The 15,000-nt window shown below is 36.2% G+C and overlaps 1 protein-coding gene across 1 annotated transcript in view; it reads right to left on the bottom strand.

The window, feature by feature from the left end:
• Positions 1–15,000, bottom strand: part of LOC115213859 (bone morphogenetic protein receptor type-1B) — a 106,747-nt gene that overhangs the window by 90,820 nt on the left and 927 nt on the right. The window lies entirely within an intron of this gene.

The raw sequence follows: 15,000 nt of genomic DNA, 5'->3' as shown, positions 1-15,000 counted from the left end.
AGGAAACAATGAAATAAAGGACTGGAGAAAAAAAGAAATAAAGATGTTTTTATGGGTTGGGGCAGGAAGTCAAGTAGTAAGTGTTTGTGTCCATTTTATGGCTAAGGTCAGTGGCTATAGAAACAATTCTAGCCATGGGGGTATGAGTCTCATACAGGGTGAATGTGTAGGTAGGCATGAATGGAGAAACCAATTGAATGTTAAATTATTTAGGAATAAAGGTTACAACTAAGGATTAGGGGATCTTAAGTTAAGGTTTAAACATAATTTAAAGAATTAACAGTTATCTTCTAAGGTACTAAGGTTGATAGAAAAGATATACACGGGGATGTAATATTGACCATGAAGGTATGTAAGTGTTATGTGTGAGGGGTAAGTTTACACTTGGATTTATGGAAGAATTTAAAAGTGCAGAAGAATTTGAGTTTACAAGTTGTGATGGCTTCGTTGTGTTTGTTGAGTACTGTATATGCCAGTGTATTAACTGCACATTTTTCTGATGGGAAAATCCAGGAAAAGGAGGGTGCAGTTTATACATGGGTACAAGGAAAAGTCAATCTAAAACCTGAACATTATTTCATGTAATTATCCAAGACTGTTAAAACTAGTAAAAAAAAACTGTTTAAATATTCTTATTTCAGTGTCATCGTCCATTTTGTCCGTCATATGCTCTTATAACATTATACATTTCAAGCACTGGTGTCGTCTCGATCACAGCCTCCACTTCGATAGCGCTGCAATCCTACAGAAGAGGGACGTGTAGAAAAGTAGCGAGAATTTCTGTAAAGACCTTTTGTCTGACAAATGTACTATGACTGACAGTTGATCGCAATTTCCATTCCCCCTCTGATTTATTGTGAATTACTTACGAGTCCGGTAATCTCCAGGTCTACAATGTAAACAACTATTGTTCGGTGACCTGGATGTATGACTTATCTCGCTGTGTAGGAAAACGAGAGAGAGGGAAAGCTGTGATTTATTCTTGAACATGATTGATGAATGTATTTACTAGGTAGCAAGTAAATTAAAATGGAATATGAAAAATTATTTCATATAAGGGGAGATAAGTGCATCTATTCAGAATTATCTTAAACGGGGAAAGGTAAGTTTCATCACCATCACCAATGCTACAAAGGAGTACAAATCAAGTCAATTGGAATTTCATTACTGTACCTTAAAGTATTGGTAAGTGCACTGCTTTGTTTATTTTTCATAATATATCTACTTAAATACATGAAGAAAATGGTAATATCAAAGGAAGCTTTAACGCTACATCCTATTGTTTGGACCGTAATTAGCTTTACTGACTCATCTACTCCGCTCTTCAAGTTCAACGACGGTCAAGTCATCAATCCGAGACAAGCAGTCACAGCCGCCTTCAAGCTCTGTTTCCAGCTTTGCTGAGGAGTTTGGAAACTGTGCAACGGGCCGTCACTTCAATTTGTTGTCCAATGATGGCACTTCAATAAGGCCACAATCAAGTTGATGCCCAAGAAGAAGGCAATGAGGGGCAAGATGGCGCAGTGGCCAGAATTAGAGCAGAGGCTTCTCAGATGGGTGAAGGAGAAGAGGATGCCGGGACTCAGTGTTGACACTCACCCTTTGGATCGAGGCCAAGAAGATTGCCAAAGACATCGGCATCAGAGACTTCTATTCCAGCACATCATGAGCTTTCTGGTGGTATGCACAGGCTTGATCTGTCCATCAGGCATTGCATCCACATTGCACAGCGGCTGCCAGAAGATCTTGACAAGAAGACTGAGAGGTTCCAGCAGTTTATCATCAACCTGCATAAACAGCATCAGTACCCTCTGAGCCACATTGGTAACACAGACCAGACTCCCCTCATGTTCGATCTTCCAATGGCAAGAACTGTTGCTGAGAAGGAGAAGACAGTGGAAATCATCATGATGGGTCACGAGAAGGACTGTTTTGTGGTGTTGCTGGTTTGCATGGCAGACGGAAGAACACTGCCACTGTACGTTGTCTTTAAGAGGAAGACACTACCCAAAGATGCCAAGTTTCTTGAAGGGGTCATCATTTGAGCCCAAGTGAAAGTTTGGATGGACCTGACACTCATCGAGGACTCGCTTTGGGTAGTGTGGGGGCAGCACATCAGTAGACTGCATCAGAGAAGGAGACGCCTGGTTCTGGACACATTCAGATGCCACAAGTCAGAAGAAACCAAGGCAAAGATACATTGTCTGAACATTGACATGGCAATTATTCCCGGGGGGAATGACATCCCTTCTTCAACCCTTTGATGTTGCAATCAACAAACTGGGAGGATTGGATGGCCAATGCACTGAAGGCGATGACAAAGACCGGGCGCATGAAGAAAGTCGACTTGGGAACGATCTGCAAGTAGATCCTGAAGGTCTGGGAGGAGATTCCAGAAGACTGTTCTCTAACGGTTCGTTGTATTTAGGTATCGATCTTGACAGTCCATCTGCATGTCCCAATTTTTCCAATGGTAGAAATTCCATCTTAAAGTTATAATTTTCCATGATCGTCCCCCAACGCTGTAATCAGTTGGCTGTGTGTGGGGGGATATCTTTTTCAATCGGTAAACTGACAATAATGGGCGGTGATTCGAATGCAGACTGAATTTCCTTCCATGTATGAATTTGTGAAATTTTTTCACCACAAAAATAATGGTTAATGCCTCTTTCTCAATTTGGCTGTAGTTTTTTCAGCCGCCAACAGTGAACATGAAGCATGAGCGATGGATTTTGGGCTACTATTTTCATACTTGTATAAAATTACCGCTCATATACCACTTTTGCTAGTATCTGATGCTACTACTATTTTTAAATTTGGATCAAGGCACAATAATGACAGTTCCGATGTTAAAACTATTTTTGATTTCTTCAAACACTTTTTGGCATCTGTCCGACCAATACTATTTAACATCTTTTTTCAATAGGTTGTTTAGGGGTGCTCTTAGCACATGCATATTTGGTATATATGTTTGGTAATAGTTTGTGAGTCCCAAGATGCTTGTAACACTGTAATATTTTTCAGGGGCAGCATATTTTTTATTGCAGTCAACCTTGAAGGATCTGGCCTGCAACCATTTTTATCAATAATTTGCCTTAGGTTATTTATTTCTGGAATGAAAATTTCACATTTTTCCTCACTAAGTTTAAATCTATACTCCTTTATTCTTTCAAAGACCTTTTTAACATGTTCCTCATACTGGCCTCAAGACTCACTTTTTATGAGTATGTCTTCCAAGTAAGCTATAGTGAAGGTGTATGGCTTAGTGGTTAGGGCATTTGGCTCACAATCATAAGGTCATGAGTTCAATTCCTGGTGATGCATTGTGTCCTTGAGCAAAACACTTTATTTCACGTTGCTCCAGTCCACTCAGCTGGCAAAAATGAGTTGTACCTGTATTTCAAAGGGCCAGCCTTGTCACACTTTGTGTCATGCTGAATCTCCCTGAGAACTACATTAAGGGTACTTCTGTATCTGGAGTGCTCAGCCACTTACATGTTAATTTCACAAGCAAGCTGTTCCATTGATCATATCAGCCAGGACCCTCATCATCGTAACCAATGGAGTGCTCTTCAAGCTATAATGAAATCTGTATCCGCAAGCATAATGTCCATCACCTGTTGGAAAATAGTAAGAGCTACCTTTATCCCAAAAGGAAGTCAATTGAGTTTATATAAACCTTTATGGGTGTTTATTGTTAATAATTTCGAACATTCCTCAACTTGTAACTGTAAATACACCTCCGACAAGTCCAACTTAGAAAAAAATTTTCTTCCATTTGTTTCACAAAAATTTCCTCCAGACTTAGTAATGGGTAATTGTACATCATCAAACATTCGTTCAAGCCTGTTGAAAAGTCAGTGCATACTCGCATTTTATTTATTTTTTTTCTTTACATAAACAGTTGGTGATGCTCATTCTGAATAATCACTTTTTCTATAACTCCAACTTTTCAAGTCTATCCAATTCCTCGTTGACTTGATTCAACGCTACAAAAGGTACAGCTCGCTTCAGTCTAGATACTGGTACAGCATTTCTTTCACTTGAAATTTTACTTTTGTCTTGGTGCACCCACCTAATTCTTCAGAAAAAAACATCAGGAAAAACCTTTTTTAATTTCATTTTTAGATCCTCCGATGCCTTATTTGAACTGGCATAAGAACCGTTCACATTATTACAAAAAAATATAAAAATATATATAGGTCCCATAAATTAAATAGTTCCATCCAGTCTGTGCCAAATAAGTTTGTTGTATTTTTTAATACAAAAACTTTGACTTTCAAAGTTTTTCTATGAAATGTCCCCTCACTTATCATTTAGACCAAAAATTGCAACTGTTTCCCTGAAACACCTTGCGCAATTTTCAAAATTTTTTTCAATGTAGGCTTTCCAATTTTTCCCCATGTATCATCATTAATTATTATGATATCACTACCTTGTGTCCATCTGTAGTCTCATATTTCCATTATTTATTTTCCTTTTTGTGCCTCAGTTTGCATTTGTGTTGACAATACATTTTTTTCTCGAATTCTTTCATTTGACCTTTTTTGTTTCACCCAACAATGTGAATTCTTATGTCCGATTTTTCCACATCCAGAACATTTTAGAATTTCAAATGGACAGCTTCTTTTAAAATGTATTTCTCCACACCCATAGCATAGTTTTGGTCCTGTTACAGGTTGACATATGTATATTTGAATAATTTTTTTTCAATTTTTTCTGTGTCCTGTCATAAATTTATAATCCTTTGGCATTCTTCAGCTACTGCCTGTAGAGTTAGTTTCAAATCTTGTTCTAGTTTTGTCAATATCTGAGCCCGTATCTCTGCATCTTTGCTTGCAGTTAATCTTTGTGCAAAGATTAGATATTTGAACATATCCAGGGTTAATTTCGTTTAGTTTCATTTTTTAACATTCTCTGTTTACAATTCCAACATACATGACAAAATCTTCAGTTTCTCTTTTTTTTTCAAATTCAAGCACTCCCAGAGAATATTAAACAGTGAACTTCTTTCCCTGAATATTCTAGATAACAGGTTGTTTCCTCAAAACAAATTTCAGGTGGTTTTCTCAGCAGGATGTAATTACAATACTTTTTGTGATCAGCAGGTGACAATTTCCTTAAAAGAAGTTGTACCTTCTTTTCATCCATCCAGTTTCTACATTCTGAAGTATGCAGAAAACATAATCCCTTCTTCTGGATTATAAATAAATTCTTCAATTGAATTAGCAACCCTGTCTGCCGAAAAAGAACCTGAAATGTTTTTGAACTGCAACAATAATTCCAACAACTGTTGATTTTGTTGATGTTGCTGTTCCTGTTGTTCTTATTGTTGTTGTTGCAGTTGCCATTGCAACTATACCATGGAAGCTAATAGGTCTTCCATGCTAAGAACGTCCACAGTGAGCTTCAAATGTCTCGTTGCCACTATCCTTGATTTTGGATATAGGTTACACTGTAACAGTGTCATAACACTACAAAAACTAAATCGGTAACAAACACATAAAAAACTTGTCTCTCTCTCAACGACTGCCTTCACAAATGTGACTGCATACACCACACTGTACCTCATACTGTCAGTACGCATACGCCTTTATAAGGTTTAGGACAGTTCACTTGCTATCCCACAAGGGTGTCAGGATTTCACAACACTTGCCTTAGCGTTTGTTGTCCTCTTTAACAAATATATATCTGCTATATCAGAAATCTACAATGGTCCCATAACTCATGTCTCGGCTGAGCTTGGAGCCTTGGTAATCCATTACAGCACTTATCCAGTGTACCTATTCATTTAGATCACCTGTGAACTAAACCCTCATATTTTGCATGTGTATATACACACACACACACACACTAGCAAAGATACCCAGCATTGCTCAGGATTAAAAATAGCATAGTTTGTATATACAGTAAAATTGAAACATGTGATACGGGAAAGTGCAGCATTGACAACAAAACATCTGTGGAGTAAATGATAGGTTAATTCGACTAAATGACATGTCATGCGTCTGTTTGGAGGATTCAGACCCTAACCTAACAAGAAAAAGTGGGGGTGGGGAACACACCAAAAAGTTCTCAGTGGATATACTCTCCTTTGCGGCTGTCAGTGCTGCCGCTACCACACCGAACAGCTACCAGACATAGGAACTCCATCTATGTGATAAGCCCATGGTCATGCACAACAGCACCTCATGAAAAATCTACATGAAAGAAATGGTGTGAAAAAGGAGCAGGGGGCAAGGCAACACTTGAAATAAATGATGGGCATGTACTGCTGAATAAGTTATCCGATGAGTGTGTGTAAACGATTTGAAGTTGATGTTGTGGCCTGTGGAAGTTGTTTTGTTTGGCAGCATCCCATTTTTGCCTCATTGCTGTTTCTACGATGAAGGAGGGACAATGTCACTGTCTTCCCACATCGTGTTGGTATATTGAAAAAGCAGCACTGAGCCTAAGTGGATTAATCACGCTCACACCTGAGGTTGTTTGCACTGCATTCTCCCCCGTGTTGTCACTTGGTTCACACCTGTTTGCCCAGAAACCATTCCCTTTCTTGATTCTATGCCGGAGGGGGCACAACATAGAACTAAACAGGATGCAGCATGCCACAAAGATGTGAAGACACCATGCACTCTTATGTGTGAAAAGCTTGTATTCATTATAGTCCTGATGAAGTCCGCAGTGTAGTGGGTAAAACGTTGACATATAAAAACTTTTTGCTTTTGATTTAGATATTTTTTCTAGATATATTTCTCTCTGACTCAGCTATTTTATAATATAGGAGAGGTAGAGAAATTACACCATAAAGAGCAATGTCCTTTGATCCAATGAAGCAACCAAGTTATGCAATCGTTCATACTGTTTACCCAGGAAAGGTGGTTTTCTTCCCCCAGGTGCCCCATTACTCATTATGTGAAAAAATTTTAAGAGTCTAAAACCATCTCTAGAACATAAGTAATAGATGCCCCCAGTTTGGAGAAAATCAGTTGTGAACTTCAGAAATTCTGCAGGTTTACACACATCCTCACTTTTATATACATAGATATGACAGGCTTCTTTCAGTTTTTGTCTACCAAATCCACTCACAAGGCTTTGATCAGCCCAAGGCTATAGTAGAAGACACTTGCTCAAGGTGCTATGCAGTGGAACTGGTCCTAGAACCATGATGTTGGAAAGCAAACTTCTTACTACACAGCCACACCTGCGCCTATGGTTATAAGAAATAAATTGATTAAGAGCATAGGTCATTTCATCTATCTATACTTAGTCTAGACCTGTATTTACTATTGAATCTTTTTCTGCATAAGTTTTGAAACACTACTCCAGAATGGCTCTGTGGTTTTCTGGGGTCATTAGGATTTCTAGGTCCATACTGATGCCTGCTGACCATGTAATCATTTTTACTTCTTTTGTGTACGTGTGTCATCTCTGTTCTTACCACCTGCCCCCTGTCCATATTATGCTTCAAAAGTGATGAGTCAGGAGCCAATATCACTATGATTAACTAATTTTGCTGTAACATTTCCAGAAACTTGCACATGTAACCAAGGAAAATAGCAGATGCAACTAAGAAGTAAACAACATATCAATTCCATAATGGCTCATATATATATATATATATATATATATAATTTCACAGTTAATAACTTTTTACATTGTCCTTATCAAATATTAAAACATTTAACACATCCAACCCTTTCTTTTTCTCTCTCACTCACGCACACACAAGGACTCAAATACTATTGATATTTTATATTGCTGTACTGTTTTAAAGTAGTTTTTGTAGATACAGTCCCAGAAGGAAAACCTGTGCCCATAGTCCATTACAAGGCCTCCAAGAAAGGGAGGAAGGAAGTTACCCTCAAACTAGAAACCAAGCTTGACTGCACATGTGGTGCCAGGTGATGGTGTTAAACTGGGCAACAGGTTAAATTACCACACAAGTAGGCTATGGTGGGATTTGTACTCAGAATGCTCACAGCCATAACAAATACAGGAAGAGATCCAGTTTAATGTTCTGAAAGTTCTGTCAATCCACTACCATGGATTGGTACTTTTTTCATCGATCCTGAAGGGATAAAAGATAAAGTTGATCTCAACAAGATTTGAATTCTGAATACAGTATGGGAACAAGTATCACAAAACATTTTTTCTAAAGCTCTGATGACTCTACCAATTTGTCCCCTATATAGTCCCTTGCCAATATTTTCTTCTCTTCATCTACCACTAAGTGTCGTGGTACAATTAAAATACCTTAGTGGAATTATGTAACATTCCTCACATGTTTGGCACAGCAGAGAATTTGAACCAGCAGTGTCAGTAATACAATGATCTTACTGCTGTATCTTCTGTTATCTTTTCACCTTTTCTAGGCCTTTGAGAGATAATTATCACAGCCAGAGACATACTGAATAAAAATTATAACCTCAAACATTTTAGCTGATGTAAATAAATGTAAAAATGTCTTTTCATTTACTCAAGTAAATGATGTATGTATGTATAAATAAATGTGTACAAACACATACATCCATTATATATATATATACTGGGTGCATAAGGTATTTAGGGATATACTTTATTTGAGTCATTGCTACAATTTTTGCTAACTCTGTATAATCTTTGTTTCAGAAAATAATAATGGCAGATTCTCAGCTTACTCAAGAAATCAAGAGACATGCTGTTATTGTGGTTATAAAGGTTGAGCATAGTGATTTAGAAATACCTCGATTTTTAAAAGTTGCCAGACTTTTCATCTACAAAGTTTGTAAGGAGCTACAGACTGAAGATGGAAATGTATCACCAGTATCAAAGTATAAAAAGCATTCTAAACACTCTGAAATCATCAGAACACCTGAATTTATCCAGCAAGTTCAACAGAGCATTTATTACAATCCCAGAAAAGTCCATGAGATCAATTGCAAAAGATCTCCATGTGTCAGAGGGAACAGTCAGAAATGTTGTCCACGAAGACATCAGATATAAGTCTTATATGATGAGGAATTTGTCAGAAAAAGCAAAAGAAAATCACAACATCAGTTCTAAAAGGTTCTTAAACAAACTGAAAAATCAAGCAGAAGATTTGATCTGGTTTTTCTCAAATGAGAAAAACTTTGACCAAGATCAAAGAGTTAACAGAAGAAATGACAGATGGTAATGTGCAGACCCTTCTGATGTGTCCAACTGTCATGGTTTTAGGAGCTGTCAGCAATGAAGGAAGTGTGATGCTTCCTTACTTCTTTTTTCAAGGCCTTAGCGTTAACTCTGCCACCTACATTGAGGTCCTGGAAACAATTAAGCCCTGGATAGATAGTGTATGCAATGGAAGGCCATATACGTTTCAGTAAGATTACACTATCACACATAGCTCTAGTAACCCAGGAATGGATGGTTGAATATTTTCATGATCACATAACCCCTAACATTTGGCCTCCTAATTCTTCAGATCTCAATCCATTGGACTATTACATGTGGAACGTTGTTGAGAGAGAGAGGCCAATGAACACACCGATAACACCAAAGATTCTTTGAAAGCTGCCGTAGTCAGAGTAATGTCCACAATGAACCAAGACCACTTGATTTGAGCATGTAGATGATTTATATCTCATAAAGAAGCAGTTGTTGAAGCTCAAGGTTGCTTTATTGAATAACATTATAGAAAGAAGATTTGTTTTTATCCTCATAGTATTTTTTGAGAAATAAAGTTATCTGTTATGTTTTTTTATAAACATAAATCTGTCCTTAAATATCTTACGTACCCTGTGTATGTATATGTGTGTATGTCCAAAGACTCAATGAGATTTTATGAGCTACTGCTGTGCTTGGGTTTTTATGGCATTTAGTATTAAATTAAAGAGATGGATAACAATACTACTACTCTACCTCAGGCAACATTCTCAGATGCACAACTGAGAACAGTAACTATTTCTGGCAGCTAACCAAACTAAAGCATGTAAAATTAAAGGTACAAAAGTTTAATAAACTATAAAATTTGTAAAATTGAAGACTGATCGATTTTTTCGGTTTAGGTCCCCATCGATAGGTTTTTTTTTTCTTATGCACATGTAATTTGCTCCTTCCTAATACAAAATACATCCATCATTCTTGCTCTAAATACACAACAAAAAAAAAAGCTATAATCTGGTTTGAGCACATTAACTGCACCTTTAAAATACTTTGCTATTTAAACAAAGTCATGAGATAATTTATTCTAATTTTGGAGAAACTAAAGGAGATATGAATGCGTGTGTGTGTGTATACATACATACATACATACACCTTTAGTTTTTCTTATAAAAAGAGTATCTTGTAAATTGTGTGTGTGTGAGTTACAAGATACTTGTGCGTAAGTAATTTACAGGATACTTTCTTCGCTATTAGTTTTGTGCAACAGATTCAGAAAATAAGTCCCAAGGAATATCTGTATTGCATATGAGGATTCGGGATTTATAGAGATCCCATTAGATTTCACATTGTGAAGAGTTTAATAGGACATCATAAGAAACCTGGTTAAACCTGACCCAGTTACAACTCAACTACACTGGCAAGAGCTTTCAAAGCACATTTCACAAATCTTGTTAGCTCAGTTGATTAGGTCTTGAGTTCTAGAACAGAAACTGAATTTGTTTTACAAGTGTAACTCAAACCAATGAATTTTGCCTCTAATGTAATGTAAATTCATAACTGCTTAAACGAAGGTGGAGATTTGACCCATCTCAAAGATTGAATGAATTATATTATGGACGCAAACAATAATCAGTAAAAGGTAACGTGTCAAACCTTAGACATGGATGTATGTGTATATGTAACAACATGTAACGAATATTTTAAATAACTGAATAAAGGAATTCAAGTTCAACAGAAATATAAATTAGTTTCCAGCTAACATGATATATCATTGCTTGAAAAATAATGTGATACTTGAGAAGAAAAAACATTAACCTCACTTGTTTGTTTCGTTTTTCTTTTCTTTTTGTCACTGTATTTATTTTAGCTTTACTTCCCCCAAAAAAATATGTAAAACTAGTCCATTCTTGTCAACTATTTACATAGATTTTTGACACACACTAAGATGTTTGTACTTCAAAAAAAAAAGGTGGGGAGAAAACTTGGTAGTCCCAGATAGTTAAACAGAATAACTTTTAATACACATATTGGAATAGTATAATACTACTTATGAAAAAGAATGACTGGGAGAAAACTTCAATATTCTTGGCCAGTTTCTCATGTTTAAGTCGTTAGTCAAGTCCCTGTGGTTTATGGCCGGTCGAATAGGCGGCCAGCAGGTGGTAAAGTTTATATTCAATTAACGTCATTGCTGGGACCTATGTTGGCCGCCAACTGTTTTGATAACAACTACTCAGAAAATATTTCCCACTTCCATCTGGGTGGTGGGTGCGCTAAATCCGTGAAATGAAACATGAATAAATTATGAATTTATTGGGTGAGCTATGTCGGATATAAATGGGGGTGTACCGTCTGTATCTAGAGATGCCACAAGATTTCACAGATTTACATCAATAACAGTCGAAACAACAATTAACAGCCATAGAACTGAAGTACCATCATTAAAAAGAGAAGTTTGGAAAATCAATTTTCTGAAATATAACCGACATACAAACGGGAGCCAACGACGGAACCTCTACTGCTAGAAATGGCAGCTAAATCTCACTTCCTACAGTCATGGGAAAGGAAAAGACACAAACGGTAACGTAGTCCTTCAAAAATTAGACGGCCATGGCAGGAATCTGCTCGATCGCGGTTGACCTGGAGTAAGGAGAACCTAAGAGTTTGAAAGAAATTAATTTAAACGAAGAATATTCATACAAAAGTCGTGCTTTACAAGACAGGGGTATCCTTCGACCCAATCTTGCATCGGAGGACGGATGGGGACACTATATTTAGACAATGTATACCAAAGAACAAGTTAACTTTTCCAAGTCGGTCAATTCTCCTATAAACAGCAGTGTTTGCGGTTGCTGTTTTATTATTGACTCTATTTCATATCGGACGTGCTTCTGATGTGAATAATTTATTCCAACCAAGGACGGACATAACCAATATAAAACTGGACCAAGGACGGACATAAAACATCCCAAAGGGGGTGCGGTCCACTGTATTTACCTCCGCCATAAAACTGACCAGTTTATTACTGATACTTTATCGATCCCCCGTTCCACTACGGTAGGATTAAAAATAAATTCAATCAGTATCCATCATAGAAAGAAATAATAAAGCCTTAAAACTAGATATCATAAAGCATCGAAATCAAGTGTCTCCCATCCATGAGACTAGTGATAATTTGTAACAGGTACAAGAGCATACATTTGGGATAGGGTTATAATCGATTTACGATAACTTATACTCTACTGGTACTTCATATTTCATCGAACCGAGAAAGAAGAATAAAAGATAGAGGACACCTTGGCGAGATTCGAACTCAGAATGTAACTAAATTCTGCGAAGCCGACACTCCCATTTCTACTATACATCGTCAAGATAATTTCTTTTATAGGCCATAAGGGGCCCAAGACATTAAGTACAGTATAAAAGGACGAAATACAACACATAAAAAGTATGGGCTTATATCGATAAAAAGGGATTGAGCAACAATAAAAATATAACAAGGTATAAAAAAAATTAAAATTCTAACAAAAATTTTATTAGGAAAAAAATTCCTTAACAGTGGTGGTGGGAGTTCGAACACAAGGATAGGGTCACATATTTTGGAAGGTGTCGGTGGGAAGGATGAGAAATAAAATCAACCCAGGCAGTATTTGGGATTTGAACTTGCACTATCACTACTACTAATAACAATGAAGATAAAATCGTTGAGGTACATAGAATAAGATGTGTGGTTCATGCTTTCCTTAAATGAAATGGTTCCAACGGGAGCCGAAGTTAAGTGACAGACTCAATTCCTTAAAACATAAACCCAGCGCTACATAACAAAAGACTCTTATGTAATAATCAAGGTTTCGGATTTGTGGAATGATAAATGTAACGATTATGAATTCTTCGGGAATAATGATAGTTTATTATTATTGTTGCCACTACAGCCCTCCCCAATCGAATGAGCAGAAAACAAGAAATATATTGCTTTCTTTAAAACAGAACTTCCACATACCAGAGTTGTTGATGTTGACTTATTTTTATTATTATTGTTGTTCGGATATCACTGAAGAAAAATCAAAAATGTTTCTGATGTTAAAAGGAAATAAAACGAAAAAAAAAAAGGTGAATTTAAAAAATAAAAAAGAGAACAAAAAAGTTGGTGGAATTCATAAGAAAAATAACTGGGAGTTCGAAGCTGCAAAAGTAAAGAAAGGATCCAGTGAGAGAATGCCGAGATTAGCAACTTAGCGATGAAATCCGAGAAGACAGAACCTATAGGATTAATTTCGATCAATAGCAAATGTGGGACTCTGATTTCTGTTGTAGTCTTTGTGCTTGCCACCATACCGAGATTCGGAATTCTTCAGTATTTGCCAACGGATTAGCCGAGAGAGCAATCCATATATGTAGTCTTAGAGGAACGAGAATAGACGGTACCACAAACCAGAAGAGTAAAAAAAAATATGCAGAAGTCGATAAATAAAAGTAAAAAAAATTCTAAGTCATAGAGCAATGATATGAATATAAATGAATATAGTCTATATTTCTGTGGAGAAGAATAAATTTAATGATTATAGGGAAGAAGCTAAAAAGATCTGCTTGGAAGTATTATCTATCCCAACCCAGGACAGATCAATTATCTGAAAACTAACAATTCCATTTTTTATCTTTTAAGTAATTTTCGTAAATAATTTTTTTTGTTTTTAATTATATTTCTTCTTTTTCTTTAATTAATGTATTAAAATAAATCAATTATAGTTTCGTTAAACATATTACAAAATAATCCCGTAAAGAAATTAAGACAGCGGGAAGAAGATAATTGTAAACTAGCAAACTAATTAATGTTTCATTAAATGATTTCCACCCGCCACCTCTATTAAGTTAAACTAAGGGGAAATTTTTAAGAAAACAGACGAAAAGATAAAACGAAGAAAGCAATCGAAAAAAAAAAACTATCATGTTTGCAAAGAGCCAGAAATGGAAGCACGAAGCCATTTCTGGCAAGTCTTTGAAATAAGTTCGTCAACTTTAAAAGTAATTGTGGAGTAAACAGAAAAAGATGAAAAAACAAAATCATTCTCCCGAATCAAGTCTCATCGTTCTGCATGGTTGATACACCCCTTGACACAAATTTTCTTTTCTGTCTTCGTAGACACCAAGTAGTATTATTATAATAATTATATATATATTTCGTTTTGGGATTTGGTTTGCAAGATTCTTTATGTGAGTTCGTGTGTTGAAGCATATTCTGTTGTGTCTGAGGAGAGTCATTCTCTTTTAGTGCCTTATAATTTAACACACTCACCGGTAAAATTTCCACGTTTTTATTTTTATTTTCCTAAAATTTTCGTTGCGTCTTTTCATAGTTTTGAGAGTCAAAACTATTGAAAAGGTTGCAAGACGCATCGAAAATTTTTTAAAATAAAAAAGAAATAAGAGGAAATTTTACCGGTGAGTGTGTTAAATTATAAGGCACTAAAAGAGAATGACTCTCCCCAGACACAACAGAATATATATGTGTGTATGTGTAAACTATTTTCTAACTATTGGAGTATAAAATGTTCAACAGTGAAGTAATACCTGATAGGCCAAATAATAGAATAATTAAATTTCATAGAAACATATAATCATTATTTAAATGCTTTTGCTCTCTTTCCCCAAACTATTTCTTGCTTTGTGGAAGAAAACAAAAAATATAACCTAAAACACTACAATTGACCAACTACCAGCGTATTTAGAAACCCTTCCTAACTCCCCTTTTTTCTCTTTAAAAAAATCGGGGAGGGGGGTCTCTAAGGCAGTTGTATTTGCTGTTGCCTTTCCGTAAGGAAGCCCTTTAAGAACTAGCAAGGAAACTAAAGATAGAAAAAAAGGTACCAAAACAAACTG

The sequence above is a fragment of the Octopus sinensis genome, linkage group LG7 (genome assembly GCF_006345805.1).
Source record: "Octopus sinensis linkage group LG7, ASM634580v1, whole genome shotgun sequence".
NCBI classification, from domain to species: Eukaryota; Metazoa; Mollusca; class Cephalopoda; order Octopoda; family Octopodidae; genus Octopus; species Octopus sinensis.
The sequence above is the reverse complement of the archived record's forward strand: the minus strand, read 5'-3'. Positions and strand labels throughout refer to the sequence as shown.